Raw genomic sequence first — 26,810 nt, forward strand, 5'->3', positions numbered from 1 at the left:
AATTAATTCATTCATTCATTCATTTTCTTTTCGGATTAGTCCTATTATTAATCAGTGTTCACCACAGCGGAATGAACCACCAACTTATCCAGCATATGTTTTATGCAGCGGATGTCCTTCCAGCTGCAACCCATCACAGTGAAACACCCATACACTCTCATTCACACACATACACTATGGACAATTTAGCTTACCCAATTCACCTGTACCGCATGTCTTTGGACTGTAGGGGAAAGTGGAGCACCTAGAGGAAACCACTGCAAACACAGAGAGAACATGTAAACGCCACACAGAAATGCTAACTGAGCCAGCCGTGGCTCGAACCAGCGACCTTCTTACTGTGAGAGTGCATGTTTAACATGGTTACCAAGTGGTTAGCATGGTAGCTTCACAGCGAAAAGGTAACTGGTTCGAGTCCTGGCGGGGCCAAGATGCCTGTCTATGTAATATAATAACCTTTATTTAACCAAGTAAGTCAATTGAGAACCAGTTCTCATTTACAATGACAACCTGTCCAAGAGGCAACATCGAAAGCAGATACGAAGCAGCAGGGACACAATACAATACCAATTTTACAAATGCAGATAATAATATATAGAACCGAGGAAAAGCTAAAATCAATTATTGTTTACTATTAACTGGGTTGAAGGATGATAGTGGAATGAAAATGTTGAGCTATGAGCTGCCGATGATTACAAGCATCAGCAGCAGAAAACTGAAGAGTAGCGACCAAATGAAGTGCACACTTTGGGTATGCAAAGGTTGATAAAACTACTAGAGTGCAGATTTCGACATGTTTCCTAAAGTGACTAAAAATATAGTGGAGTTTTCCCAAGAAGTGTTTTGTAAATGAACAGAAACCACTGAATTTGTTGATGTAATTGGGAAGACCAATTCAGTAAAGAATACAGTTGACAGTAATGAGTATTAAATGGTGCACCAGTAACAAAACAAATTGCTGCATGGTAAATAACATCCAGTTTGTGAAGAAGAGTTTTTGAAGCTGATCTTTAAAATAAATCCCCATAATCCAAAATTGGTAACAGTGTTAATTTGGCCAAATGCTGCTTTGAAGAGTGTGTAAAGGAAGATTTGTTTCTGTAAAGAAAACCAATACCGACTTTAACCTTTTTGAGCAATTCATATATGTGAGTTTCAAACTACAGTTTACCATCTTACCAGATACCAAGATATTTGTAGCTGTCAACATAATCAATCAATGAGGACATTTTAGGAGGAAACTCAACATTTCTATTAATTTTAAATTAAGTTCTATTAAATTTCTATTTAAAAAAACATACATTTTGTTTTATTTGTAATAACTAAATGAAGATTGGTAAAAGCGAGTTGGATGCTAAAAAACTGGCTTGCAGTAAAGAAAGTGCTGTAGTCAGAGAAAAACTAGATATATAAATGATGGTATCATCAGTGTGTAGATTTATGTAGGAATCACCTGCAGCAGAAACAATATCATTAACATAAATTGTAAAAAGTATAGGCCCCAATATGCTACTTTGTAGGACTCCTTTCTGAAGCAGCAGGGGATCTGACAGAAGCCCTGTGAAGTTTGAATGTGAGAGTGTGTGGGTTTTCCCAGCAATGAGAGTTGTACTCAGCACTTAGCTGCAGCAGGAAAAGAAGCCGCCAGTAAAACATATGACAGAGTAATTGGGGGTTCATTTGGCTGTGGCAACCCTTGATAAAGCAGGGAATAACTTATAGGAAAGGGAGTAAGTTTAAAAATCATCATTGTAGGCGGTTGATAATACAGATAGGAGGCTACAGCCCACCTAAACGTGTCTAGAAATTTCCCCACTGTTGTATATCTTAACTATGCAAACTACCCAACCTGAAACTTGTGGCATAAATGCCAACATCAATCCATTTCCTTCAACTTACTTTTATGTAAATCCTACATTAGCATCATATTACTTGATTTAAGTCCAACTGACACTAAATGAGTCCATGTAAATATAACCATTTTAATAAGGTTATTTATAACTGGGAGAAAATAAATTATTTTCCATTTGAGTATTAATAGACTGTCTACTTTATATCTGTCGATACATTCAACAGACATTTAACTGACTATAAGCAACTTTGCAAGTACATGTCAACTAACTCTAACCCTAACCCCAACCCTAACAGCCTACTTATAATCCAATGAGAATTAGTTAGCATGTAGATGCAATGTAAGTTAAATTCAACAAATGGACCATCAAAATAAACTGTGACCAATAAATTCAAATAAATTTACCTATAGGTTTTGCTGTAATTCAGTTAGCAAAATAAACTGGTCTGAAAGTCTAGATCCAGATCACAACAACAGGCTTGCACATATCATAAAGCCAACGCTGTGGCCCGTCAGAGAGGCTCTGCTGTGGTCAGTGGATACACTCTGTATTCTAAACCCATAATTGCTCCCTGGTTTCCGGTGTGAGTGTTACTGGTGGCTAGTGCGTAGACAAGCTAATCCTTTAATTGGGTTAAATCAACAGCAATCCCCCTCAGGCAAACGTCACACCGTGTGTTCTGTAATGGAGATCCTAATCTACTCAATCACGCCGAGCCACGAACACATGCCCACACACACACACATATGCTTCCATAAAAACTGACCAGTTCAGCCACAAGATTATGAAAAATAAAATAAGTGTCTGCTGTAGTCTGATAAAAAAAATATTGATGTACCCTAGGGGATATTTATGATGCATCCTTGACAATATTGCACATCCTGGTGATGTTAATTAAGTGATATGCATTTTTTTTTTCAAACCAATCTTTTCAACATGTTTGCATGCTTTAAAAACGACATTAAGAGAAGAAAAATAATTTATTTTAACATTTATTTTCTGAAACCAGGTCTTAAATTCACATGCAATTTTGTTTTTAGCTTAAATGTTAAAAATGTAAACATCTAATTTTAAAAATAAAACAAATGAAATTATTTATGGTCCCAAAAAAGATCATTTTTAGACATTGTTATTCACCTTCAAATTATTTTATTAAAACAGGAAAATAAATCATTTATAATAAAAGAAATGTTTGTGAAAAACCTGAACTTTCACCCAAGACACCGACTCAAGCTTGGCAAAGTAAATAAACTTTAATAGAAACTTTAGAACAATTCAGCTTCAGAATGTGTGGTGCACGGCACAGATTTTAAGAGAAATGCTTTGTACAACACGTTTGCTAGTACGTGATGTTCTGTTATTTGATGTATAACAGTCTTCAGTACGCATCAGATTAGAGTAATAATCCCCAGTAAAACATGATCTGTATGAGATCTTCATGTGCACCTAGTGTTCTGAACATTATGCTGACATACTGCTTTAAATAAGCCTGCAAAATCAAAATGCTAAGAGTATTTGATTGCAGCTGTCAATACTGCAATCCTTATGCCCATCATTACCTATATCTAAGCATGTGTACTCAGTGAAAATGACTTTTTTAGTTGCAGGCTTGCACCAGTCAATGCTGTTTTTATATCAGGTGTATTAACTCACAGATCCAAGGTTAAATTGACCTACAATTGAAAAAAAAAAAAAAACATGGAAAAATGTGGAACAATAGCAATAACTAACAATGGTGGAAGGCTTTCATTTGATTGAATATTAATGACTAAACCTGGAAGAAGGTGACCGAGATGGTTAGTGAATATAGTGTGTATGGTGGGACGTGATTGTCAGTCATTCACCGTGTTGGGTATTACTTTTCATAGTAACAAGTGAAGTAATGCATTAAAAATCATTCATTCATTTTCTTTTTGGCTTAGTCCCTTTATTAATCCGGGGTCACCACAGCAGAATTAAATCAATTTACCTTGATAAGTTGGAATGTACCACCATCTTATCCAGCACATGTTTCATGCAGTGAATGCACTTCCAGCTGCAACCCATCTCTGGGAATCATCCATACACACTCATACACTACGGACAATTTAGCCTGTATTTAATTCACCTGTACTGCATGTCTTTGGACTGTGGGGGAAACAGGAGTACCCGGAGGAAACCCACTCGAACGCAGGGAGAACATGCAAACTCCACACAAAAACGCCAACTGACCCAGCCGAGGCTCCAACCAGCGACCTTCTTGCTGTGAGGTTACAACACTACCTACTGCGCCACTGCGTCGCCTTCATTAAAAATAAGTCATACTATTTGAGTTGTGTGACAATGTAACGTTCGAGGTTACTAAAGTAACCCTTCGTTCCCCGAGGAGGGGAACGGAAGCACTATAAGTGGATTTGATGTTCTAAATCCACGTATGGGAGATTCGGTTCAGAAGCTACTCGTCTGAAAGAATATTGAATGGGCCAATTAAGAATGAATTAGCAGCGCAAGCCTGCGCAGGTGTGCGGCATATGCAATCAACTGAGTATATAAGCACACCTGGCGCCAGCAGACGCTATCCTTTTTAAGCTGAAGAGACTTTTAACAGCTAAGGGACAGTCATTATGGCGACGGAGTATAGTGCTTCCGTTCCCCTCCTCGGGGAACGAAGGGTTACTTTAGTAACCTCGAACGTTCTCCTTCGGGGGGAACTCCAGCACTATAAGTGGATTTGATGTTCTAAATCCACGTATGGGAGCCCATTGAAAGCGCCATAATGACTGCACCTTACCAACACCCAACATGAGAGAGCGGTCAGGCAAGCGTGACGCACCTAGATCATGAGAGGCGCGGTCCTCCAAGTTGGCCCTAACTTATCCCACTTCAATAGAAGCTTTACGGAATAGGTATATTTTTTTGGGAGTCGTTAGCATCTAGATAATTCTAGGAATATACGACAGTACGTTGGGAAGCGTGCCATCCCAGTAGGGAGGACGCTGCGGAGACCATCCGCACCCAATAGGGGGAAACAAATGGAATTACATATGGACTAACCCTGAAAGGGGGAGTGCGCATAAGAAGGTGGTTAGCAGATAGGGAAAGCACGGGTCCGCCCTGGGGGGGGAACTTAACCATGGCGGAAAGCATATGGGGATCACCAGCGGGGATTGGCCATAGCAGGCACTTATGCCCAAAACGCGGGCTGACCAGCGGGCAGACCTACAACGTAATGGGCCAGCAAGTGACTCCTCCGCTGAGTCAGTGCTGGGGGCCTCGGAGGAATCTGCAGGGCTCACCGAATGGGGAACTTTACTGACAGACAGGAGGGTGCACATCTCTCCGTGTTAAAAAAAAAGGCACCGCAAGCGTGTACAACACCTACCGAGTTGTTTCCTCAATCACCAAAGGTACCTAACACCTTTGAGGAAACCGGCTCTACTTGCAGATTATAAAATCTTGCGAATGTGTTGGGTGTCGCCCAGCCCGCAGCTCTACAAATGTCTGTTAAAGAAGCGCCGCGCGCACACGCCCAAGAGGATGCAACGCTCCGAGTGGAGTGCGCACGCACTCCCGGGGGGCGCGGCTGACCTCTGCTTAATAAGCACATGAAATGGCCTCCACAATCCAGTGGGATAAACGTTGTTTAGACACGGCACTTCCCTGCTGCCGTCCGCCATAACAGACAAAGAGCTGCTCAGAAGATCTAAAGTTCTGAGTCCGGTCCACATAATGCGCAGAGCGCGAACTGGACAAGTAAGGACAGGGCTGGGTCTGCCTCCTCTGGGGGCAGCGCTTGCAGGGTTACTACCTGATCTCTAAAGGGAGTGGTAGGAACTTTGGTCACATAACCCGGGTGGGGTCTCAGGATAACGTGAGAAAATCCCGGCCCGAATTCCAGGCACGAGTCACTGACCGAAAATGCCTCCAGGTCCCCGACCCTCTTGATGGAGGCCAACGCGACCAGCAGAGCTGTCTTCAGGGACAGATACTGTATCGAGTGGCTCGAAGGGATCAAATCGCAGGCTCGTGAGAACGAGGGTGAGATCCCAAGAGGGCGTGAGAGGGGGGCGAGTTGGATTAATTCGCCTAGCGCCTCTGAGGAACCCGATGATGAGGTTATGCTTTCCCACGGTGCCACCAGCCACCGCGTCATGGTGAGCGGAGATGGCGGCAACGTAAACCTTGAGAGTGGAGGGCGACAGCCTACTGTCCAGCTTCTCTTGAAGGAAAGAGAGCACAACACTGATCTGGCAAGATCGGGGGTCTTCTGCGAGAGACACACCACTTAGTGAATAGACTCCACTTCAGGACGTAGGCGCGCCTCGTAGAGGGGGCTCTAGTCTGAGTGATGGTATCAACTACCGCGGGCGGCAGGTTACCTAAGTCTTCCTCGCGTCTATGGACCACACGTGGAGGTTCCAGAGATCGGGACGAGGGTGCCAGACGGTGCCTTGTCCCTGAGAAAGTAGGTCCTTTCTCAAAGGGATCTGCCATGGGAGGGCCGTCGCGAGGAGGGAGAGCTCTGATATCCAGGTCCGGTTGGGCCAGAGGGGCGCAACTAACAGAACCTGTTCCTCGTCCTCCCTGACCTTGCACATTAACCGCGCGATCAGGCTCACTGGGGGAAACGCAAATTTGCGTATGCCCCGAGGCCAGCTTTGGGCCAGTGCATCCGTGCCGAGAGAGCCCTCGGACAGGGAATAAAACAACTGGCAATGAGCGTTCTCGGGGGAAGCAAACAGATCGATCTGGGCCTCCCCGAATCGCGCCCATATCAGCTGGACAGACTGGGGGTGGAGTCTCCATTCTCCAGAGTGAATCTGCTGCCTTGAGAGCACATCAGCTGCACGGTTGAGCATACTTGGGATGTGAATGGCGCGCAGCGACTTCAGCCGCGGGTGACTCCAGAGGAGCAGACAGCGGGCGAGCTGAGACATGCAGCGAGAGCGCATACCCCCCATGCGGTTGATATACACCGCCGCCGCCGTACTGTCCGTCCTGACCAGCACGTGTTGCTGCTCCAGCACCGGAGAAAAACAGCGGAGAGCAAGGAACACTGCCAACAGCTCTAGGTGATTGATATGCCAATGCAGCTGGCCACCTACCCACAGGCCCGCAGCTGCATGCCCGCGACACACTACTCCCCAGCCTGTGCTGGAAGCATCTGTCGAAACAACAACATGACTGGACGCCTGTCCCAGAGGCACACCGGCCTGCAGGAACGAGGGGTCGTTCCAGGGGCTGAGGATGCGGCGACACAGCGCAGTAACAGAGACTCGGTGTCTGCCCGCATGCCATGCGCATCTCGGAACTCGATCTTGAAGCCAGTTCTGAAGTGGTCTCATATGGAGCAATCCGAGCGGCATGACAGCCGCAGCGGAAGCCATATGCCCCAGGAGCCTCTGAAAATATTTCAGTGGGACCATTAACTTGCTGTCGAGCTCCCTCAGACAGTTCAGCAGCAGGCGAGCACGCTCTCCGGAGAGGCGCGCTACCATGGTGACCAAGTCCAGCTCCATCCCGAGAAAAGAGATCCTCTGCACCGGGGCGAGTTTGCTCTTTTCCCAGTTGACCTGCAACCCCAATAGGCGGAGATGCTGGAGCACCTCGTCTCTGTGCGCAGTCAATTGCTCCCGAGAGTGGGCTAAAATCAGCCAGTCGTCGAGATAATTGAGTACGCGGATGCCCGCAAGCCGCAGAGGCGCTAGGGCACCCTCCGCGAGTTTGGTGAAGACCCGCGGAGACAGAGAGAGCCCGAAGGGGAGGACCTTGTACTGCCATGCTCGACCTTCGAACGCAAGCCGCAGAACTGACGGTGGCGTGGAAGAATGGAGACATGAAAATACGCGTCCTTCAGGTCTATGGCTGCAAACCAATCCTGAGGACGAACGCATCGGAGGATGCGCCTCTGCGTAAGCATTCTGAACGACAGCTTGTGAAGGCAGCGATTCAAAACGCGCAGATCTAGGATTGGCCGTGACCCACCGCTCTTTTTGGGTACGTTGAAGTACGGGCTGTAAAACCCGCTCTCCATCTCGGCTGGAGGTACCGGCTTGATTGCACCCTTCGCCAGGAGGGCAGCAATCTCCTCTCGCAAGACAGGGGCGGGCAGGGGATTGACCCTGGTGAAATACACGCCCGTGAACCTGGGAGGCCGTTAGGAGAACTGTAGTTCGTAACCGAGTCTGATCGTGCTTATGAGCCATCGCGAGGGGCTGGCCCGCACTAACCAGGCAGGCAGAGCCCTTGCTAATGACGTCATCGCAGCAATCGTTGACGTACCCGCGGAGGGGCAGCGCGGAGCGGGTGTGCTGATCCGGGGAGCGCGAGGGTCCCACAGAAGAGCTGGAGGAGAGCGATTCGCTCTGGCTCCGCACCCTGACTCCGGAGGGGGGGGCTTGGGGGCTGGGAGAAGGCAGACCGTCCCCCCAGCGCCCGTGAGCCGCTGGCGGAGCATGCAGATCTTGCGAGCTGAGAGGCGGCGCGTCCCAGGCTGGCAGGGCCTGCAGTGCCCGTGAGCCACTGGCGGAGTGCACCGAACCTACGAGCTAGAGAGCTGAGCTCAAACTGGCAGCTTTCGGGCTGTCACCTCCGGAGAAGTGGAAAAGTGCCCTTTCATTTCATGGCAGTAAAAGGTGCCGTTGGAAATGCCGCCCCGCCCTCCAGCGGGGAAAGAGCAAGTTCCCTCCTCTCCAGATGACCTGTCCCAGGGACGCTTTGCGGTCCGTTGCCAGACTTAGTGGCGTTCTGGGCAGGGGGAGTTGCCTGCTTCCGAGGTGCTCGACGCGCTCGCTTCGCCAGAGGCGAGTGCGGGGGCGGTGCAGCTCTCGTAGGCGGGCGCCTTCGGCGAGGAGCAGGTATGGATGGCACGGCGGGCGGAGCGGGCTTACGGGACCACTAGTGTGGACATCGTCCTCCCCAAAGCACACGCAGCGGACTTAGTAGTCCGAAGAGCTTAGTCGGCTGCGGTGCGAAGCTCATAAGCCTGGGTTGGACCCACCCTCGTGCAGCTCGGCCAGCGCCTGCGCTTGGTAGTGCTGGTCGGTGGCTATCGCATGCAAGGCGGATGCAGCCTGGTCCATAGCTTTGTAAGCTCTAGCTCCGAGGGAGCCGAAAACTCACAGGCTTTGGATGGGAGACGAGGCAGACCCCGCCAAGAAGAGGCGCTGCGTGGATTAACCGCCATAGCACACTCAACCTGAGGAATCGCCACATACCCCCTGGCCGCTCCACCACCAAGAGTGGTGAGGGTGGAAGGACACGCAGCACGAGCAGAAAAAAAAGGTGCTCTTTAAGACCGCGTGAGCCTACTGTGCGTCGCCGGGAAGAAGGGAACGCCCCTCTAGTCGGTCCGGCCGCGGAGCTGGGGGATAAACCATCTCCAACCCACGGCCGAAGCAGCCCGGGAAAGCACGGCTAACACGTTCGTTTCAGTATCCGTTTTGACAGCGATCACCTGCCCGAAGGGGGCGAGCGGGTCCGGATCATCGTCGGACAATGAAAGCCCACCCTCCGATGCCGCGGAGGACATCTGATCTCCGGTGTCAGCGAGCGTGAGAGCTACCATCTGATTAGACGGATCACTCCCAGCGCCCGAAGCTTGGATGGAGCGCTTGGAGGAGCGAGAGGTCCGCGAGCCCTTAGGCGGTGGATTATCTCTCGCTGGAACCCTCAGATCTGCCCGAGCGCCCGCTGCTGAACAGGAGGCGACTGGGGTGGCTCGCTTTCTCACAAAAGTTTGCCGCGATCTCAACTGCGCGACGGTCATGGTATCGTAGTGACGACATGAACCGCCCCCGAGCACCACATTAACATGCTGGACCCCCAAACATGTAATGCAGTGATCGTGCCCATCATCCGGAGCCAGGAAACCCCAGCAACCAGAAATGCACAGTCGGAGCGGCGTCCTGAAAAGGACGTGCTGCACGACTGTGTTGCTCTTTTAGGATGCTTTGCAACAATACGCACCGCTCTGGAGGACCGAACCCAAAGGGACGCCAGGCAAGGGGGAAACCCAGCTCGACCATCTGCCGCTGCGTGGACTCGCTCTGGACCGGGAGACACTCGTTTGCTCGAAGTGGCTGTAGACAGCAGGAGGAACCCTCATGAAGCTCGATCAGAAAAGTCTCTGAAGCGAAAAGGATAGCGTCTGCTGGCGCCAGGTGTGCTTATATACTCAGTTGATTGCATATGCCGCACACCTGCGCAGGCTTGCGCTGCCAATTCATTCTCAATTGGCCCGTTCAATACTCTTTCAGACGAGTAGCTTCTGAACCGAACCTCCCATACGTGGATTTAGAACATCAAATCCACTTATAGTGCTGGAGTTCCCCCCGAAGGGGAACCTGAGTTACTTTTTAGCTTAATTAATCATCTATTAAAAATAAATTGCTACATTATAATAAAGTAGTCACAATGAAACATGCAGTCAATAAGAGAATGTGTTCATTGTTTTGAACACCTTTTGAAAAAAAGAAAAAGGGGATTGTCTCAATGGACGTTGATTGTACTTAAGACAAATAGTACAAAAGTAGCAAACATATTGCTTTAAGCTTTCAGTAATTTGTATATACAGCATATATAGCTATGAGGTCAGGAAGTTCTCAGACAACATTATCCAAAAAAATAATTATGTGTTTTTAAAAGGTAAATGTAGGTGTAGTTATATGTTAATTGCAGAACTCCTCTATTTAAAAAAAAGAAAGAAAAAACAAGTTCTGAAAGAGATCAAGCCTCAGCCAGGTAATAAAAAGTAACTCAAAAGTAACATGATGCATTACTTACTTTAAAAAGTAACTAAGTAACACAACTAGGTACTTTTTTGAGGAGTAACTTAATACTGCAATGCATTACTTTCAATATCTTTCTCCAACACTGATCATCACTATATCATTCACATCAACATGAAGCTTCAGATACAACATCAAGCATTAATTCACAGGGTGTAATGGTTATAGCACATGTTGGAAATTAAATGACTGTGTGTAATTTTTTTTGGAGATGCTGACACATCACATATAGCACTGGAATGTGTTATATAATTTCCTTTGACAAAAATACATGTTCTTTTACATGCACTTATTTGAGAATAGGCGAGGCAGTGGCGCAGTAGGTAGTGCTGTCGCCTCACAGCAAGAAGGTCGCTGGTTCGAGCCTCGGCTGGGTTAGTTGGCGTTTCTGTGTGGAGTTTGCATGTTCTCCCTGCATTTGCGTGGGTTTCCTCCGGGTACTCCAGTTTCCCCCACAGTCCAAAGACATGCAGTACAGGTGAATGGACCGTAGTGTGTGTGAATGAGTGTGTATGTCACGAACACTAGCGATCGTAAACTTATAGATCGCTGGATCTCACTCACAATACTGATGGACTACAAATCCGCCATTTCTGGACTACTTTTCATACATGTACTCCGCTCACACACACACATGCTTCCTCATTCAGACTCATTACTCTCGCACCACCTGAGGATTGTCAAAGACACACACACTCACTTCCATTGCTGAGTCTTATCTGTTTTAAGTGACACTACAACGCGTTTTCCTTTGTCTGCCTTAGCCGTGTGTTTGATCCTTTGCTTTGCTATTTGTTTTATTCTGTTTGCTGCCTGCCTCTGACCATCTGCTTTGTAATTTGACTTCGACTCTGGATTGCCCTCATACATCTGTTTGCCCCTGTACTGACCACTGCTTGCCTGACACTTCTAATAAACGTGCATGTGGATCCTCACCTCTGTTGTCAGCGTAACATACCAGGTTACAATGTATGTGTTTCCCAGTGATGGTTTGCAACTGGAAGGGCATCCGCGGCATAAAACATATGATGGATAAGTTGGCGGTTCATTCCACTGTGGCGATCCCAGATTAATAAAGTGACTAAGCCGAAAAGAAAATGAATGAATGCATATTTAAAAATCAGATTATCATATTTCAAAATTTTATTAGGAAGTTGATATTTGAAGAAAAGGGACAAAAGAAACTAAAAACATTATAAGTATAAATGGTTAGCTTGTTACATGATAAATTAGATGTGGCACCATGGAAACTTTTAAGAAATGCATTGTAAGTTCAAATTAAAAAGCTCATGCTGTGACAGAACAATTCATTTTATTAACCCTATCCCAAGAAAGTTGTGTGTGGAACTCTGGCATTTCAATTATATTGTGACCTGAAAGGGACCTATGCTGAAAATCATCTTTTGTAAGCTGTTTGGACAAAACTGCATGTAGCTATAGTGTGTTCACAGTCATATTGGAGTGATATAAAGACAAAATCTGTTTTTTTTTTTATTTCCTGATATTAAAATAGGATCTAAATCCCTCCCATTTTGCTTTGTTTTACTGTAACACATTGTAAATAGAAACCTTTGACACTCTCCAGAGCACAAACACATACGCACTTGAACATTTCATGAAATGCCATTAGTTTCAACTGCAGGTGCTCTTGCTTTCACCCATGACATCGCAACCAGTTACAGAGTCTGCTCTTACACTAATTACACTCTTGCACTCAACACCACATCCTTCTGTACTTACATATATAGCAAATAAATAGTCACACATGCACACCCACTCTTGAGCACACAATATCATTCATCTGTGTTTCTGGTTTATGTCCTGTGGGAAGATTCATAATACAGAACAGATCGTCCCAAATATCCAGCACCAGGTGCATGTGTGTGTGTGCATTTGTGTACGGCCAGAGGGAGAGCCCTTCATGGCCAAAGTAAGTGTTAGACACCGAGTTCTTGTTAATTATGTGTCACTTATGCAACAAGTTTTGCACCTTTCCTGCTGCCAATAACACAGACTGTCTCAAACAAACAACACGACACAAACGCACAGCATATCCGAGCATTCAACTTAATCACTAGTACTCATCGCATTGATATTAACAAATTGAACACTGTTTTCAAAACCCTGTCAGTTTTTGATGTAGAATCTTGTGTAAATTTACAGCCAAGGCAACAGAGAGATAAATCATACTAAAGCAGTTAAAAAGAGCTGTCAGTTACAAAAACAGAAAATGCTGTGTTGCAACAATGGTATCTAACAATTACCGTACACAATGAGACACCAAAATAGTCTGAAATTAAAAAAAAGGCCAGAGGAGAGAGAGACAAGGGTGAAAAGGTGAAGAGGGGGAGGGACACAGAGAGAGAGAGAGAGCACACGATAAACCATGATTAGACCATTGAGACTGCTGTGGTCACAGCCTAGTAAGCAACACACAATTATACCTCTCCCCCACACATGCAGAAACACACACACACAGGGGGACTCTTACCTTGTCTGATTTTTGCATTACTGCATGTAATGGAAAAATTATTAGGTCTATTAACGCATACAATTAAATTGGGTCACAAATGTGGGTTTTTGCATCTTTTAATGGATTTTTCTATTTGATAGTTTAAAGGTAATAGTCCTAAGTAATGTAATGTAGCCATTTGGAACATTTGCCAATATATGCATGAATATATTTTGAGTCATTTATGAATAATTCATACTAAAGGGCTGATTGGCTGATGTACAATCTAACACTGTCCTAAGCAAACAGTGAAAACCAATTTGTATGTCTGTGCCAGATGCAACACAGCAGAATTTTTTTCTTTTTAAATACCTTTTAGGCAATCATAAGTGCAGAAAAGTGCAGTGTACGCCCAACAAAATGGTCAGGTTTCTATTCAATATTTGATTTTTAAAGATGATTCATCAGGATTTCCTTCTGCCACTTTTTTGCTCTTACAACTGGGATTGACGACAAGACTTTTGTCAGGTAGTGTAGTTCCAGGCAGGTTTTAACCTTATTTAAAGTTCCATATTACCAGGGCTTTACATAAGCACCCACCAAATACGGGTAGATTTCAGCTCTGTCAGGTTAGACAGACACCGCCACTATAGCCACTTTGGCTGGTTGGAAATCCGCTACAAAGTGTATTTTTCTTAAAAGCAGGGTTCAACAATAAGCCCAATATTCGTGCAAATGTGATCTTAGAATTGAGAAACAGCACGACTGACAAAAATAACTGTGTTCGCGTGAGCAAAACAGCAAAAAAAGAACGAGAAGATGATCACTCGCGCAGATAGGTGATGTGATGCGCGCAATTGTTAAAAAGCGCGCGCGCTCCCGTTTAATTGTGCAAAGCAACCATGCCTAAAAAAAGCGCAACTGGTGCGATCGGTTCACTTTGAAATATACTTGACAAAGATGCACCCACAGACAGTCCTGCTGCTTTTAAGAGCTCAAGATAAAAAAACACATATTCTTTTGTACGCAGTAGCAGTCACTGCTTTTATTTTAATTATTATTTGAACAGATTATTAACAGGCCTTTAATGTTATTAACATCCTTTCATTATCAAACACAGTATGTTTGACATGCTTTCTTTCGCTAACAGTTATTTTTTGTTAATATTGTTTAATTATATTTTGTACGATAACATTGCTTTAATGGGAGATTACTCCCCATTTGTGTGTATTTAACTAGTGATCTGGGACTTTTAGCCAGGACAGATTGTGCATATTTTATGCATTTATGCATGACGATAATTCTTGTTTTAAATATAATGTTTTTTTAAAGAAAAGTTTTTTTTTTTTTTTTTTTTGTAATTAAAAAGTGCACCTACAACGCTATATTGTCCTTATATTGACATTTAACACGTTAAAAAATTGTGGCTAAGAAGTACTTATTTGGTGTGGTTAGAGATAAATTTGGTAAATTCTTAATTTAGAGCCCTGAAAAGTTGTGAAATAAAAACTGATTGCATTGCGACACAACCCATTTGCACATGCACACTGGGCAAGCTAATACACAATACACACAAGAAGTAAAATGAATGAGAAGGCATGTGGACATAACACAACATTTAAATCAAGTCATTTTAGCATGTCAATGTCAAATTTATGCATATAAAATATATTTTCCCAACAAGAAAAGTGTGGATAGTGAAAATGGCGAATGGCTCGTAATGTTGGAAATCTACTAGCCACAGTGGCTGGTGATCAAAAAAGTTGATGTCAAGCCCTGCATATCACTATACTGAATGAATTCTGGAATTTCACTGCCTGAAAAAAAATTAGAGCATTTGCGGATTCCAAAAAAATAAAAATAAAGACATTAATTCCATAGAATAACTAAACTAAATGACAAAGGCTGTTGAATTATTTTTAAAAAAATGTATTGGATTAAGATTATTAGTGCTGGGCAAAGATTAATTACAACATAATATATGTTTGTTATATGTTTATGTATATGTGATACACGCATAAAAACCAAATTATACAAAACAATTGCTACATAGAAATTTAAATTTATCTTTATCTGTATCATAAGCTTACATATTTTATATCTAAATATAAATAAAAATGTTCTGTAATACATACACTGATGTTTGTATTTATATAAATGTAATAAATATACACAGTACACACACACATATTAAGTTAAAACAAACGTTTATTTTGGATGCTATTTATTCAACGCAGTGTCACGGCAATTCATAACTTGATTTAGTAAGTGATTCCTATGAATTCGTATGATCTAATTCATACAATTTAGTACGATTTGCTCATCACCCAATGACAGTTGGGTTTAGGGGTGAGGTTGGGTGCCACACCTTCTTTTTAAAATCGTACATTTTTGGAAGACTGAACTCTAAACTGACAAAATGTAAAATACTTATGTTTTCTCGTGAGATCAGGCTGGATTAATTGGGATTAATGTTTGATGACTAATTAATATGTAAGAAGCCGTGTATGTGTAAGAATATGACATTACCATTTTCAATTTTTGTAGTGCAGAACTTTCTTGTGTTTTGTGTCTAAGAATTTAATTGGGATTTATGCACATGTTATGTTGCTTATTCTGGTTGTCTGTGTGTGTTTGTCTTTTTGTTTGTCTGTTTGTTTGATTGATTATTTGTTTTTTATTGTTTGTTTGTTTTTTTCCCTCGATTTTAGCCCAGGTGGTTCTTGTTGCCTTTGATAGCTGTGTATTAAAGGCAATAACTAGCTCTTTTTTATTTTGTACTGTTATCTGAGGTCCACTGTTATTAAGAATATTAAAGAAAAACACATCATAATTTAAAAGTAATAGTCTCCCCATCAGTGGAATGCTCTGTTTGAATAGGTGTGATTGTTTGTAGATTCAATAGTATTCCCATACTTATACTACACCCTAAAAGTATGTTGTTCTTTGTGAAGGAAAAGTATATACTTTTGAGTGGATAATAGAAGAGTATTCAAGCTTTGGTAAATACTACTTCCTCATTAATAGATGTAATGTTGCTTAGTTTTGAGCTCTGTCAATCATCCACACATCATCCACATTTATTTTAGATTTAATTTCCTGCCTTATTGGTGAAGCAGCAGCAAGACAATCTGCCATTCACGAGTCTTTCATGCAGAGAAATTTCCTCATGTCTGGATAATTATGCGTTCAGATGTTAATGTCCAAACACATCTTTATATAAGTTCACGATGTTGTTGCAGATGAAATATAACGTGTGAATTAAATGTGATTTAAATATTTTTCCAGTGGGCTAGATGTAACAGTCATAAAAATATCTTTACCGAAGCCTTAACGGCTGGTCCACCATGTTTGTAATTTATTTGCACTTTTCACCTAGTAGTTCTAATGAAATTCACATCTTAGTGCAATGCATTGTGGGCAATATCAGCAATTAAGAGTATGGAGAGTTCTACACTTCAAATTTTTTCTGGAAATAGTAAAAAATATGGGTACCTTTGGCATACTCTTTTTAACACACTACAATTTGGGACATATTAATTCTATTTTCAAATACTATTTAGGATGGATAGCATGTGAATTGGGACGTAGCATGGGTGTTGATCATCTGTGGAGGCGGGGCTTATCTATTACATTAATGGGTACAACATCCCAGGATTGGTGATTTTGCCAACAATAACAATAAGACTGTCAACATTAAAAGCTGTTTTTAGAGTAACAATAAACTCTTAAAGATTTCAAATTTACAGAATGTTTTTAATTTGTTATGACCTATTATATGTGTCAAAAGATCAAGGGAATTGTAATTTCTCAATTCATGCTTTAATAGCCCTGTGTTGCTTACCTGTTGTCTTTGCTTTGAAGTTTGCAAGATGTTAGCAAGTATGCTTTCTAAACTGTTACATAGATATTGCAAGACAATAATAAGCTTTCAAAATAGTGAATCTTACTTTTTTTATTTCAGATTCTTGCTTGCCATGTTTTGTTATGTAATAGAATGCTCCAAGTGCATGCATGAATGCATTTGGTTTTTGAATGCTGGAATAAAATAATCATAATAATCTTCTTATAAAACAACACCAATATAATTTTTTTAAAGATCAAACAGCAATGGAGAACTGCAGGCAGCAGCACAAACTCCCCCAATACAGGTCAAATTTAATGAAAAAAAAGATGATGTGAGAAAGGTTGTGCTATTATTGAATTATTGCAATTTTTTTAATGTTTACTCTCTGAGTGGGCTTTGACAAATGCAGAAACTGTAGTGAGATTTAGTGAGATGAGTAAAGAGCACTGCATAAATTTGCGCTATTTGACACCCACACAAATTCCCGAACCTAATAATTACACAAAGGACTATTATTTAGTTTTCTTTCATTTAAAGCAACGTGAAATCCATATTTCATTTCAAATTATTAATCATGTTTTAACCTTTTGTCAATGCTAAATAGACCTATAAGTCTTTTAAATTATATGGATTAAGATGGATTGCTTTGTGAATGTGCTGCATACGGCAAACATTCTTGAGCATGTATTTACAGAATTTACTCTCATGTTACAACTGTTATAGAATGTGTGTATTTTTGTGATACACATGTTCATGAACATATCAGTCACACATGCATGTAAGCCATTACAGCAAGTGTAAAGCTTCACCAGGTCATGACCTCATGAATTTAAATCATTTAACACCTCACTAACAGTTCAGCTTAGCATCTGAAACTGCAGATAAAGCTAGAAGTGCACATAGATGTGTGCGTCTGTCTGATTTTTAGAGTGGTTTTAATAGTATTTCTGTAAATAGTTCTGAGAAATTTGCCATTGGTGTTGCTAATGCCAAAAAACTACACTGGAGATTAACATTAAAAAAACAACCTACAATTTTGTCAAATTTGAGGTCACTGCTTTGATGTTATCCTAACAGAAGTAGAAAGGCATGTTTATGATTTCAGCAAATGTTTAATGAGTTACATAGATCCTAAAGCACAGCATAAGTAAAACTTGAATAAAATTTTAAAACACCGATTAAAATAAGAGAATGCTTTCAGCTTTTTCCTAGTAACTGGTGTTATTGATCATTCACACAGAATTAGTCTTTGCTTCTAAAAATGTGAGACATAATGCTCAGAAATATTGGTATCAAATAAAATTCATCACCTAGGAATTATAAGGTTCTATCTGCATTCTGAATGATTTTTAGATATTGAGCTTAAAAGTTTTTGCATTCCGTATCAAACAGGATGTGTGTAGCATTTATTTAAAAAAAAAAAAAAAAGTCTTAATGTAAACAACTTAAAAAAAACATCCCATAATGTAAATAGGTTGTCATTTAATGAGGATATGTCAATCTCTCAATTTTGAAAAAAAAAAAAAAAAAAAAAAAGTCAGATAGAACCTTATAATTCTCAGGTGAGGAATTGGCAGAAAATGGTGTTTAGTCAAAAAAGTAAAATGACCATAAATATGACCTGGATAAAAGGATATGCTACTCTGCATTGTTCAGTGCACTGATTTCACTCTCCTTTCAGCCATATTCACTACACCAAGGGTGCCCAATCCTGTTCCAGGAGATCAACCTTCCTGCAGACTCAGCCCTACCCTAATCAAATACAACTAAACCAACCGAGTAGGTTCTAAAGGAGCACTTGATAATTAAAGAGAAGTGTGTTTGATCAAGGTTGCAGCTCAACTCTGCAGCAAGATAGATCTCCAGGAATAGGATTAGGCACCCTTGAACAGTATCATTCCCAGCACAGATTCATTCTGATTACGTACCCCTATATACATTTCTGGAGAACACAAAATACCTCCTAGGAGCTACTTTTTTTTCTACTAGTTTTTGTTTTTGCGAATCCACCAGAAGACAATGTGTGCTCTTTTTCAGATCTTAAATTTTTCTCGCGGGTGCCATTTGCAACTGCTGTTCTCACGTAAATCCACCAGAGGCTGTTGTCGATAATAATAATAATCCTCTCAGGAGAAACAAGGCTTGCCTCTGCCCCTGCACTACACAGTCTGAAGTCTGTTCTCCCACTGGATGTGGAAAGCAATGCACTATGAAAACCATTGATTTCGAAGGCTTTCACCAAGCAAGGGTGTTTTTTGATGTGCTGTACAAACTGCAAGAGCAGTGAATTGCAACATCAACTAGCTTGCATGCACAATGCTTGAGTCAAATTTAAAATAGCTCAATAATACACTGTCTAGATCAGGGGCCACCAACCCTGTTCATGAAGAGCTACCTTCCAGCAGAATTCAGCTCCAACCCTGATTAAACACACCTGAGCTAATTAATTAGTGCCTGATGCCGCTGTCACACTGTCACAGTTGTACGGTGCTGCGAAAAGGGGTGGGATTAAACAAGATGATTAGACAATAAAAAACACAAGCGATTGGTTCATGTTTTAAATTTCTGTCCAGAGAGGTCATGTTTTGATCCATGATTGGTCTTACGCAAACATGTGATGCCTTTTCGCAGGTCACCAAGAGTTCACCAAGCTTTAACTTTCCAAACAGCAAACTGCAAAAATTGCCGCACAACCTTACGTTTCCGGTCTGATGCATTTGCGTGCATATGAATGGAAGTCTATGAGGAGAAAAGTGCACTGTGATCACAGCTTAAAGCAGCACTTTTTAATTACAGACAGATGTGTTTGACCAGGGTTGCAACTGAAATCTGCAGTAAGGTAGCTCTCCAGGAACAGGGTTGATGACCCCCTGCTCTAGATATTTCGCTCATGTACCTTAAAACACATCTAAGCATGTACCGCATTACACTCACTATAAAGAAAATCCACACAAATAATGCTATGATAGTACGGTGTCTCAACATTTAAAATAATTTATCTGATAATGACCAAACCTCTCATCAGCTGAAGGAATCACGATGATAGACCAACCTTTATTAGCCAGTAATTTTCATGCAGGACATGAAATGTTCAGATTTACTGAAGTCATTCAAAGCGATGTTCTGGACACTTCATAGTCAATTTTCATTGCTGTGACTTTCAGAAATCAAGAAACCAATCATTGTTTATGTCTGATTGTGTTCACTTTGTTTTCCACAAAAATCAGGGGTTTTGTTGAAGTGCCTTGGTAATTTTTTTTTTTTTTAAATCAGTGCTCTCTACTAGCAAAGGACAGCCACAACTAAAATTCTGTCAAACTTTGTGTAATAAAGATTACTTTATTTCTGAGAAATCAATTACTTTCAAATTTTGATCTCATATTTACATGAAATGTATCTTAATCATTTTTTAATCGTCAAAAATGTAAATTTTGAGGCAGGTTTGTAATACCTAAATAAACAAAGCTGAGGAAGCATCTGTCTAAAATAATAAACCAAAGAAAACAATCATTTCTGACTGTTCAGCATGTGCTTTATAGAAACCTGGCATCTAAACCGTAGGACAATGCTGCTTCTATTTTACTCCATATACATAATCACAAACATTCATGGTTAAAAAAAGTGTGTCAGTGTGAATTCGCTTGTGTTTGTCTTAGTCATGGTGATGTTCAGAGGATGATCCAGCATCCCTCTGTCTGGCTTTTTGTTCCTGTTATATCTTCGGTTCTTGTGTTCGAACATCACAGAAAGCTAAATATACACATACAGTGTTGTGTGATCATGAGTGTGTGTAAATTGTCACCCGTTGTGTCTCGCCTCCACAATAAAATCAGCCCATCTGGGATACTTGAATGTGTGTTTCATTGCTGATGAATAGAATTCTGAAGACAAAGAGACCCGAGGACAGAAGACTCCAAGTTCTTGGAGCATTGTGTGTCTGGCCATCTGACTTTTCTATTCGCCAACTTGTTTACTTGTTTAGCAGACTGAAGCTTTGAAATGTTAAAGCACAGTACAAATGTGTAAATATTTTTTTTTTTTAAAGACGCATTAAAACAATTGTGCAGTTTGATTGTATTTGTTTGAACATAGAATACTATTGTTAACAGGCTTTCAGTTTACAAACCAAATAAAAAAAAAAATCTTTGCAGATATAAAAATGAAATGCCCAGAACTATGGAGCTAGATCAGTCTCTAAATTATAACATTTGCAAAACAAAATTCAGACATGCACTGCACAATTCACATTTACAAAATCCAATTTGTAAATTCAAAACCCAAATCAAAATCTCTACAACACAATTTGTGAATTCAAAGTAAAAATCATATATATATATTTTCACCAAATGAATTGGATTTGTGTGTTTATGAGTCAGGTTTTGAATTTAATAATTTGATTTGTGTATTTATCTATCGCAATTTGAATTGACTAATTGAATCTGTGTATTTGTGAATCGAGTTTTGACTTTACAAATTAAATTTGTTTATTTATGAATCGTGTTTTTAATATATGAATTGGATTTGTGTATTTATGAATCATGTTTTGAATTTACAAATTAAATAAAAAAATTGAATGAATTAAAATTTAAATTTACAAAATTTGAATTTAAAAATTTAATTTGTGTTTTAAATTTACGAATTAGATTTGTGTATTTATGAGTTGCGTTTTGAATTTACAAATCAGATTTGTGCATTTGTGAATCGTGTTTTGAATATACGAATTGGATTTGTGTGTTTACAAATTGTTTTTTCAATTTATGAATTGAATTTGTGTATTTTTGAGTCATGTTTTTAATTTATAAACTGGATTTGTGTATTTATGAATCATTGTTTTAATGTACAAATTGGATTTGTGTATTTGTGAATCATGTTTTGAACTTCCAAATTGAATTTGTGTATTTACAAATCGTGTTTTGAATTAAAAAACTGGATTGGAGTATTTATGAATTGCGTTTTGAATTTACGAGTTGGATTTGTGTATTTATGAATCAAATTTTGAATTGACGAATTGGATTTTTTCATGTGAATTGTGTTGTGGATGTATGAATTATATTTTGTGAATGTATTATTTTTGAGACTGATCTGGCTCCATACAGAACTGGCTTTTTTTTTTCTTTTTTTTTTTTTTACTTGAATCGTGACAGTCATGATAGCTTAGTTTAATTGTGCCAAATGTCTTAAATTTGTACAACTTTTTTGTTCTACAAGCCCTTGTTTTTTTACAAGCCTGAAGTGAGAATAATTAAAATGCTCAAAAATACTCCTGCTTCAAATAAATGCTGTCCTTACAGATTTTGTATTCATTAAAGAGTTCAAGAAAACAACAATTCTTGTATCACAAAAATATTAAACAACATTTGTTAAATGCTAAAATCTTGGTAATAATACGCTTTTACTTTTTAAGCTATATATATTTTTTATTACTATTACTAATTTTTTTTACTTTTTTGAGATAAGACAATAGTAAATAGACCGAAAGTGAAGTGTGAGAGAGAGAGAGTGGGGATGGAATTGGAAAAGATCTATGGGTTGAGAACTTGGGATTCTAAATAGGGATACTGATAAACCGACAAATACATGGTATTTTTCGAGCTACAAATCACTGTGCTCAAATACATCAGCAGAGCACTTTTTAAGTGCATAGCATCAAGTTAATTAAACTCCTGGTAAATTGATCTGGTCAATAAAGTAGCAGATGGGGTTGTCAATCCATTTTAGCAGCTTTGGTGTTAATGAAAATAATAAAAGATGCAGGAGATGAGACAACTTCCAAACAAGAATGTTCTAATAAGTGGGATCCACCCATATTTTTTAATTGTCTGGCTGTTTTGTATTTGGCTAAGATCAGTGTCAATTCAGGATATTTCTGGAGACTACCGACGTTCCCCCAGAATGGAATATTAATACGTTCCATTGACAAAATGTTTATTGTGTCTCCCAGAACAGTTTCAAGAGAATTGAGAAGACTGCAGGAGACATTCTAGGAGAGCTGGACAGGGCTGTAGACAGTCTTTAACCCATCAGCAGGACCTATATAAGTAAGAACACGGTGACCACTACAAAATGACTTTTAGCAGACCACTACTCTCAATGCCTCTGTAAAAACAGTCAGAAACAGACTTCATGAGGGTGAAAGTGACAGACAGACCCAGTCACCTATAGGAGCTTGAATAGCATTTGCCATCAAACACCAGAATTGACAGGCTTGCCACTGACTCCCTACATATTTCACATATGAGAACAGGTTCTCCCTGAGCACTTGCGCAGATATGAGAGAGCCATACGCAGACTTCTACAGGCTATACAATGGCACCCTGACTGCCATTAGATATTTTAACACTGGTGCAGTGGGTCCCAGGTTCCTCCAGGTGCATGACAATAACTGGTTTATCATGGCAAGACTATGCAGGCAGTTACTGGAAGATGAAGGAATTTAAACAATTAAGTGGCCCCGAGTCTAATTGGATCTAAATTCAATAGTACACTTCTGGGCCATTGTTTCGGTCCACCCCATATCCCCAGACTAAACTACAGACCATTACGTAGCTCAGTGATGCTCTGGTCCATATCTGGTTGGAAATACCCCCAAACACAACCTGTTGCTGCAAAAGAATTTCCACGAAAAGAATAGGCTGCTGCATCTTTTTTTTTTTTTTCCTTTTGATTTTTGGGGGGTCTTTGAATCCAGCGCTCTATAAATCAGCCCTCATTTGTTCCTAACACATTAATCTGTCCATATTAATATAGATACCCAGCATAACAATTTCCCCCATTAAGACAAGATGTCCTGTCAAAGTGTTTCTTAATTATTGTTTAATAATTGCCTACTAAAATAATTCAGCTTTAAGTCATAAAAATAGATTTGATTTTAAAATACATTTCAATAAAAGGGGATTTAGAATGATATTTCACTGAATTGTTGTTTTATGTTTTGTATGGTAATATCAAATAAATGTAGCCTTAGGCCCCAACACACAAAACATCTCTTTGTATCTTCAAATATGAGATGCAGCTGTCAGACATGTTTTATAAACCACCAGACAGAAGATTGCAACAGCGTGTTTACACAGAACAACAATGCAGGAGTAGCACATTGGAATGGAATAGCGTGTTCCTCAAGTATTGATTCTCTACCAGTAACAATGATGTCAGCACAGCTAGTGATTTCTGTTTCTCTACTCCCCCAGTTTCTCAACTTTGTTAACTCAGTTACAACTTCTGTACTTTTTTTATTATTATGTGTGGGATTATTATTCCTTATTCATGTCATTTTGAAAAATTTCAGTCAGCATGTGTAAAATCTGTGTTTCTTATTTAAATGTATTCATTGGTTTGTCATATTGGCTACTGAATTTGTGCAAGTTCTTGTTGTTTGGACCTGTTTTGGAGAAGATGTAAAGACTGGCGATGAGGCCCAATCCTAAATCTACCCCATAACTCTTGCTTATTTGCACATTCACGTTAAGGGGTAGGGGTGCCTCAATGTTTTTTTTCCTCCACTGTAAAAACAAAGTTGACTCAACTTAAAAATGTAAGGCAACTTGCTGTAGAGCTTTTTTTTTAGTTGACTCAGCTCAAGCAAGTCAAGTGCAGTACTTGGGTTGAATGTTGAGTCAAATGAAAATGCGCTGCAGCAAGTTGCCTTTCAATTTTGAGTTGAGTCAACTTTAATTTACAGTGTGGTTTCTGGAATTAACCTTCGCACGTCTTAAACCTCGGTCTGCTTCACTTCGCCTTCTTGGTCTAACACCATTCGAGGTGAGCTCCGAGCAAATCAGTCATGCCTGAAAAGGCATACTGTCCTGACAACAATCATTTCAAGCACTATGAGCCCAATCATACACCCAGCACAACAAGTCTTAAGATTTTTTTACATAAATATAATACCACTGCCTTCATGCCTCATCTCAAAAGGCTTTTTCAGTTTATTCAGGACAATTTGCATTTGTATCATGTTATTAATATCAGTGGTATTATTTATTATATGTATATTTATATTTGTTTTAATGAAACCATATTTGTCCACCTGTCGGGTTTCAGAGACGTATGTGTCACTAAATAGGGCATATGAATAGAACATATGTTTTATCTCTAGTGAAGCATTTAGCTTTTCCACTTACAAGTCCGCCGTGTAAATAGCAAATGTGCCATGGCGTGATGCAACTGACTTTTAAAGGGAATGAAAGATGAGACTCTGAATGGTTTAATGCATGTTATGCTCAAAACACACCCATAACTCATTAAGAGAATAAGCTCAACCCTGTTAGACCATGCACCAAGGCGCTGAGCGTATTTTTCCATCTTTAAAATAGCAAAAGTATATTCAGACACATCCAATGCTTTTGCGCCATGCACTTTTGAATTTGTGCCTAGATTGTTAAAATAGAGCCCTAAATGTTCCCCACCACATATTTTTTCGGTCATCAAAAATGTAACGCTGGGCACCTACCATATTCCCAATGAGCCTGTGTATTTTTGTTTATCCGATTACAAGTGGGCAACAAATAAATACAGGTGTTAATGCTATCTAAAAGATTTTTTTAGAGATTGTCAAATCCACCCTGACCAGTTGCAGAAGTTTTGATCAGTGTTAACACTCATGTGGGTGAATGAGTTCAAACAGATCCAAAAGACAGTCTCCTCTCCGCCTACTGACCTCATTCTTACACATTACAGACGTGTTGTTGAATTGCACTAACCTGATGGGATTTCAACTTCGTAATCTCAATGCATAAGTTCGGTTCAAAGGTGAACTAAATGTAAGGAGATGAAGGTCGCTGGTTCAAGTCCGGTCTGGCGCACTTGGCATTTCTGTGTGGATCTTGCATGTTCTCCCCGTGTTTGCGTGGGTTTCCTCCGGGTCCTCCGGTTTCCCCCAAATTCCAAAGACAGGGCATTTGCTGCGTAAAACATATGCCGGAATAGTTGGCAGTTCATTCTGCTAAAAAATAAGGCACTAAACCTAAGGAAATTAATTTAATTAATAGTTTTATTGCACAACAAACCCACACTTGTTTGGTGTAGTTTTGCAGCAGAAGCAAAAGCTGCTGCTCCCTGTATTGTTCTTGCTTTTCTTCATTCGTGTTCATATGTAAATTGTGTGACATAAACACTCACCCACAGACCCTTCCTCAAAGAAATCAGGAAAGTAATCAAAAGTGGGAAGACAGACAGTTTAAATCAGAAGGTGCAAATGGGAATGTGTCTCACTCGTCTTTTTGTGATGCAGTCGACCAAAACACATCTTAGTAACAGGTGTAAACAGAGCCAATAAAAAAGAAGCAAAATAACTGTTCAGTAAGAAAAGAGCGATGATAGAAAGAGACTCGACAGACAACACCTGAAGAAGCAAGACTAAAACAACAGGGAGATATGAATGATAATTATTGGTGTGATTGTGTATGCGAGCATGTTTGTGTGGAGGAGGAGGAGGTGCTGAGAAAAAGAAAGAGAGAGAGGAATAAAGCGAAACTGTGGCAGCCGTCTGGCACACAGACCAATCTTTCATCTGCTGCCTTTAATCCTGACATGGTCCACATTCATGATAAAGCTTGAGCTTGCATAACAAAAACAAGAAAATTCATAATCATAACGCTAAGCCTTCTGACCGTCTCTAAATTTAGAAAGGCTTTAAGCAACTGAGAGCGAGCAAGAGAAACATGCTTAAATAGACGAGTACGCCAGAAATATAGAAAAACCAAAGAAATCATTTTGCACTTTAAAAAATTGCAATTTTATGACCCATAACCCATGACATGATTTATATATGTCTGTGTGCGTGTGTGTCCTTGAATTTTTCAAGTTGTGGGGACCAAAAGTCTATACAATACTACAGTAACGTTTGACCTTGTGAAGACTTTTCTGTGATTTATGAACTGTATAAAAAATTT

General features: G+C 40.5%; 1 long non-coding RNA gene across 1 annotated transcript in view; it reads left to right on the top strand.

Annotated features, from left to right (window-relative positions):
- LOC141378090 (uncharacterized) overlaps positions 1-24,259 on the top strand; it is a 60,588-nt gene extending 36,329 nt beyond the window's left edge. Inside the window, exon 3 of the long non-coding RNA XR_012391735.1 lies at positions 22,862-24,259. This is a non-coding gene — a long non-coding RNA (uncharacterized lncRNA). The remainder of the gene's footprint in view (positions 1-22,861) is intronic.
- Positions 24,260-26,810: the final 2,551 nt, after the last annotated feature.

The sequence above is a fragment of the Danio rerio genome, chromosome 16 (assembly GCF_049306965.1).
Source record: "Danio rerio strain Tuebingen ecotype United States chromosome 16, GRCz12tu, whole genome shotgun sequence".
Lineage (NCBI taxonomy): Eukaryota > Metazoa > Chordata > Actinopteri > Cypriniformes > Danionidae > Danio > Danio rerio.